We start from the raw sequence: 7,386 nt of genomic DNA on the forward strand, positions 1-7,386 counted from the left end.
ATAATAATATTGTATCTTTATTTAAAGCTCCGACGGCATCAATTGGTGATTTGATGGTCGCTACCTTGTCGACAGTAACCTTAATTTGCGACTATGAAACACCAATTGATGCTGCCGGAGCTTAAAATACAAGACAGATATCTCCTAATTGCCATCAGCAGTATCAGGATATGACTTTATACGCCAGACGCGCGTTTCATCTACAAAACAAGAAGCTCCCAAGAGCCTGAACCGCTCACATGTATTTCCGAGGAATAGATTTTAAAATGTTAACAACTTGGTGAACAAATTGTTTAAAATGGTCTTAAAAGGCACTAACTCCTTTAGGGGTCAATTGACAATTTTGGTCATATTAGCTTTTGTAGATCTTACTTTGCTGAAAATTATTGCTTTTACAGTTTATATCTTTCTATAATAGTATTCAAGATAATAACAAAAACTGCAAAAATGCCTTAAAATGGCAGATTAGTGGCAGGAACCCAACAATCAATAGGTTGTTCAATTCGTCTGAAAATTGTAGGGTTAATAGATCGTGACCAATTGAACAATGTTTCCCTGGTCAAATTTGCTTTAATAGCTTAAGGTTTGCTCCGACGGCATCAATTGGTTCAAAAGAGAATGATTAAGGTAGCACAATACAAAGATTTATTCACTCCAAATCAGACAATTTAAACTGATGTAATTCATTTCATCCTTCTTTATATTTTATAAATGAGGTACCAAAAGAAAGAAAAAAGATCAATCTTTTCAAAAACATCAATAGAACAAATTTTATACCCAATTAAATTTAGGGGCATATAATTTTTTACCTGGGAAAAGGTTTTTTTTTTGGTGATATATAATAATTCAACCAAACCAAATTTTAACTCCAGAATACTGCCCTAAAATTTATCTAAGCTGATATATAGATTGATCAACAACAATATGGTATGTCAATAGTAGTTATTATCGTCGTCGTTTAAATATAATGGATAATTAAGAAATCATGTAAACAATTCAAACACATGGTAAACTTGTATAAACAGTTTAAATGAATGATATTCAATAACATATTGAACCGATATCATTATAAATGAGTCTAATTGAGTCCAGGAAAAAACACCTAAGCAACTTCATGGTAGTATATATAAATATAAACAACATAATGTATAAATTCGATGAGATTAAAGAACTAATATATTATAAAATTGTAGATCTCCTTATAGTTGCAGACAAATCGCTTAAATTTATGATAACTTGTTCAAAATAGATGGTTACAAACTTCATCGGCATGACAGAAACACGCAATCTAGGTGGTGACATCATGTTACTGATAAATTCTGACTTTCAATCTAGTCGTAGAGCTGGAAAAGTTTAGAGAACACTAGTTTAGAGGTTCGTAAATAACATAATTGGATGATGATAAGTATTTATAAACCCCCATGCAACAGTATCTGACAATAACTTTTCAGGAAACTTTACAAAAAATTATAGACTAATGTATAATGAACACTAATAATATATTTGGACTTGGCGACCTAACTTTTGACATGTTGAATAACAAAATATGTCAATCTATCACCTTCTAATAACTAATTCAACTTAGCACAAATAGTATAAAGAGCTTAAATGCTTATGTTTGTATTGTTCTATGTGAATCGAATCAAAATAAAACTTTGGTATTCGTATAAGTATTCGTACAAAATTTTAAATTTAATTTTGGAAAAAACCCAAAGTACTTTACCAAGAGATCCTTCTTAAAAAAACCAAAATGTAAGTTTGAATTCAGATCAAAATAGTTAGAGAGCAAAAAAAGTATAAAGTTAAAGAGCAAAATTCCAAAAAGTTGTGCCAAATACGGCCGAGGTTATCTTTTCCGGGGATAAGAAAGTTCAGAGTATTCTCAATAATTCATACTTTAACAAACAGTAAATTTATAAAAATCATATAATTGATATTCATGTTATAACCGAGGCGCGGAGAATGTCGCCTTGGTAGAGAATGTATCTTTCTTATCGGTTTCATTTCCCTGGAAGATCGTTCGAAGAAATTGTTGAAAAGACATACTAGTAGCTCAATTTGACATGGATTGATATATCCCTCCTGTGGCAATTAAAAGCATTTGAAAAAAAAGGTTGTGCAAGTTTCTGTTTGTTTACAATTGCCTGATCCATATCAGCATAAATGTTTAGTTCAGACTAGATTGCTTTCAAGACTTTGTTACGTTCATTAGAAACTGAGTACCCAAGCACACTAATTATGAAAAATAAAAGCCAAATTATATTTTTGACCAAAATTTCACGGTTTATTAAAAAAAAAACCGAAAGTGTGAACTGGGCTTGTTGTCTTTTTGAATATGTAATAATCATGTCATAATGAAATTATCACAATTTCAAAGATTATTCCTTCTTTTTTTTTTGTACCTCATTTATAAAGTTTAAAGAAGGATGAGTGGAATTGCATATTCAGTTTAAAGATGAAAAATCTTTATATTGTGCTACTTTTAGTCAGTTACACACTGTTATTATATTTACTGTTCTGGAGCATTTTTCACAAAAATATCTTCTGACAAAAAATAATGATTAATTTTAACTGAATATTAATTCTTACATAACTTTTGATATTTTAACCCTGCACACAACCATTCCCCATGTGAAAGTATAATTGTTTTGAGTATATATTGAACGACAAAATAGTTTTCAATGTTTACATTGTCTGACGCCAAACACGCGAAACAATGAATGTGTTTTTCAATATGATAATTGTTGTGCTTTTGAGATTGTAGAACAGTGATGACTGCTATAACCATATTTTGACTATTCTACCGATTATGTCAGTTTTGTTCACGCATCGTTGTAAAAATAACGGAATTTGATGCGACTGTCATTCAAGTGAGAGGTTTAGCGCTATAAAACCAGGTTCACTCTACCATTTTCTACATTTAAAAATGCCTGTACCAAGTCAGGAATATTGCAGTTGTTGTCCACTCGTTTGATGTTATTTTATCATTTGATTTTGCCATCTCATTCGGAACTTTCCGTTCTGAATTTTTCTCGGAGTTCAGTATTTTTGAGATTTCACTTTTTAAGACTAATGAATATTTTTCTCGTAAGATGTTTTGTGAATAGAATCGCTTTCTTAAAGTAAACCAATAAAGACATGCTTCATAATAAGTCAGAGGCAAGCTTGTAATGTAACTACCCGGGCTCCTCCGGGAAGAGGCAGTACTAAGCCATTTTTTTTAAGCAATTCATTTATTTTCAAACCTCAGTTAATATCAAATTTTCTAGGAATTTTGGGTCCTGCTTCATCATCAACGTCGTATTTATTTGGCCTTTTTAACTTTTTGTGATTCGAGCGTCACTGATGAATCTTTTGTTAACAAAACGCGCGTCTGGGGGTTATGATGGGTTTAATTCAAATGTCTACTTAAATTATAATTTTAAATCAAGCTACTTATATTTTAACATTTCTATGTATAGTAAAGTTTTAGAAAAAAAAGCTGTAGAAACCTCACAATTTAGCTGATGACTTTTGTACAGAATTTAAGACTTTTAGAAAAATATAATATTCATTTGACGCGCTTTAAAAACAGAGGGAAAATAATGGCTCGTCGAACTTTTCTCCTATCTAGTTAGGAGTATACTTACATTTTATAAATCTTTTCATACACTGCACGATAATGTGTTTATTTTCCAATTTGACATCGAACTTAAGCGTATAATTCGTTTTCTTTCAAATCGCAGAATTGTTTTTTTGTATGAAATCACAGACGCGGAGCGCAACGAGGATCTCAAATTAAACAAAGATGTAAACAGTAATTTATTTTAACTGTTCGCTACAGAAGTTAACATAGCAGTATAACAGGAGGCTCTGAATCTCTAGTTTAAGTTTATATTGTTCTAGACATGGATGAAATATAAGTCTGTATTCATAAGCTCAAAGAAACATAACCGGCTTGACCATCTTGATAATATAAATGGTATCAAAAGAAACTCAATGGATTAGCACTGATACACGTGCATTGTTGTTTATACTTATATCAGGTTTATAATTTTGTTCAAAATAATCCATGAAAAAATGAAATAAGGTTTTTGAAAAACATATGTAACTTTCGGTTCTGTAGCAACCACAACAACAGCAGGTTTTATTTCCTATCAGATGGGCATACAAAGAACATTTAACAATATACACCAAAAAAAACCCAACAACACATAATCAAGTATGCATATAAATACATAAACAGTTAAACTATGTACCCTCTTGACCAAGATATTTACAAAAACATGTTTTGAAATTTTGTTTTGGTGAGGTGACAAACTCCTGCATAAATTCTGGATACGCCCCAGGTACTTTTCTATTTGTATATAAGAAAGGTCAATTGCAGGATACTAGTAAATAAGTAGTACATCATCGTGAATAATGGTACAAATATTACCGGGTCCACTCATTTTTGAGATAATTTGAATAAGTGTTCAATGCTTGTTATAGAAGAATTGATGATTTATAGATACAAAGGATTACAATGATTAATTTGTATGTTTTGCTATCAGAACTTTCCAGTACATAAAGTTGTTTATATCAGTAATTCTAAACATTTTGAAATATAAAATATGTCACAAATGTCATAACCTGCAGTAAAAATGTTAGGATAAAGCGTACACAATGTTTGTCCGCTGTTATTTTGTATGTACAAGGATTTGTATAGTGAGATCTCTATGTGCACATCTTTGGTATGAATTCGACTGTTAATTTACGCTGGTGAATTGTTGTTTTATTAAAGATGAATTAAAAAGTCGATCCGTATTTAAAGCAGGCAAAATCAGTAAATATTCATCTCCAGTATCTTACTATAATGTTATACGTAAAGACTAGGTATATTATATTCAAGTGTTCTTTCGACAGCATTAATTAATATCATCCCATGCCCAAACAGAACGAAATATTGACGGTGACCATGGAAGAGAATTAAATATCGAATGATGAAATCAGCAGTTTGTAAAGGAGGTTAACGAGTATCTGTGTCACCAACAACCATTATATATATTCTGTTATTTTATAATCATATGTTGTGCTGTATTTTCATTTACATGTATCTCTAACAGAATGATTCAAAGTTTAATTTGACACATAGAGAAAATATGCAATCAAACAAACCACAATAACGATATAGAATACACACAGACAAACACAATCTAAAGCGTTTGCCACATCCTTCCCTGTTATGTTATCATCTATATCATCAATATCTTTCTTGTGATCTTCCATTGGTAAAACAACATTACGTTTCTTCTTCATACCCCAGTTTGCCAATCTTTTTAATGGATAGTTTATTTCCGCTGCGTTTTCTTCAAAATAATATTTAGAAATAACTATGACACTTACCACGATTAGACCACTAAGTGAAATTATTGTTATCATGACAGCTAAAAGTACGCACATTGGATTGGAAGATGTTGGAATAGCGGTCGACACTAAAGTTAAGAATATGGCGTAAGAAAGTAATATTGTCATTGCTAGAGATACATGTTCACCTGATACCACTGGAATAACGAAGACCAAGGGAATCAAGAGAGCAAACAACAGAGTTGGTAAAATCATCATCACGGCATAATACAAAGGCTGACGCTTTATTTTAATTTTTACGTTGAACGTGCTGATATTGTTCTTGGTCTCAACAAATGTTGAATATTTCAAAAGGGTCCAGTCCGAATTTGGTGTATACCAGTCTAACCTTGCTTGGTCAAACGAAGAAGAATATTTTATCTTGGTTGTTGATAATCCCCAGTTTAAAAACATAAAATTACATTCCTGTGTGTCGAAAGGAAATTTTGCAACATTAGTAGGACACTTTGCTTTCATTATTCCTCCCGGGCTTGTGTAAACCTGTCCAGTATACATTAAAGTTGAGTAAAATATAACTCCTTTTCCAATAGGTTCCATTTCATCTACTGCATTTACAAGAAACATTAGAGGTGTCCAGATGTCAGATGGGTCTAAGGTTATAACAAACAAGTTATCAAAAGACAAGACATCCCACTGGAGCGCTGGGTCAGTCCAATTAAGTAACATAGTTCCCATGATGGAAATAGTTTCGTCAACTTCGCTCATGGATATGAAAGAATTTAAGAAAAATTCAACCCCAACATGAAGCTGTTTGGAATGGTTAGCTAATGGCATTATCCTTTTGGTGTAGTTTGATAACACATGTGAATAAAGATTTTGTACAGTAGCGTGACTTTGACATTTGAATCCAGGAATAATAATTAATAAGACAACTAAGAATGGTATAGTCGTGCACTTCATTATTCCGTGAGTGATGAATCTCAAGTAAACGAAATCGAAAAATACTGCCCTATAGTTTATCTCAGCTGATAAAATATAGATTAAAAATATCAATATGGTATGTCAATTGGCAGTTATTGTTCTCTTTTATTCATAATTAATGACTGGAAAATTCTGTTAACAATCTTAATGCATGCTTTTAAAATTTAAAATATTTTGAATGAAGCACTTCACATATTGAATTTATTTCATAATGAGGTTCACTATTAAAACAAAAAATAAGTGCTTACTAATGAAATCCTTGTTTGACTGAAACAATAACTTACTCATTTTATTATAAAACGTCACACTTATCACTTTACCATACCGAGTTCAAAATATATAATGTATTACATGAAGTAAGTTACTGTTTAAGCAATACTGAAAGGTCATATTGAGTAACGAATGATAAAAACCCGATTAAGCAGGAATTTATTGTTCTCTGTGAATACTTTAATTCAAATAAATACGTAAATTAGACAGGTCTGAGGCCGCATCTCTCAATCCATATTAAATTAATTAAGGCTATAGATATCGTATTAGGACACAAGCACACTGTGTAACGTTTTTATCTTACCGTTTATTATAACGTGTGACATTTAGAATGACGGCCTATCAAATTTATCAAGTCTTCAATAAAAAGACCTACTTCCATTGATGTATTCAAAAACAAACAAACGCCAACAATAACAACATATTGGCTTTTAATTGTTCTCTGCATTAATTAGACGAAACTATTCAGAATTAATTAAACGACTTAGCTTACTTGTTTAAACAACTTAGCTTACTCGTTTAAAAGACTCAGCTAGCGTGTTATAACAACTTAGTTTACTCGTTATAACGACTCGGCTAGCGTGTTATAACAACCTAGCTAATCAAACTCGTTATAACAACTTATCTAAGTTGTTTAAACGAGTAAGCTGAGTTGTTTAAACGAGTAAGCTAAGTTGTTATAACAAGTTAGTTAAGTCGTTTAAACGAGTTTAAAAACCAAAAGGCTAAGAACATTAAAGAAATGAAGAACTCCCTTTCAACCCTCAAGAAAAAAACTAAAATGTGTGATTGTTATTAAAGACTCTAATA

Source organism: Mytilus galloprovincialis, chromosome 3, assembly GCF_965363235.1.
Source record: "Mytilus galloprovincialis chromosome 3, xbMytGall1.hap1.1, whole genome shotgun sequence".
NCBI classification, from domain to species: Eukaryota; Metazoa; Mollusca; class Bivalvia; order Mytilida; family Mytilidae; genus Mytilus; species Mytilus galloprovincialis.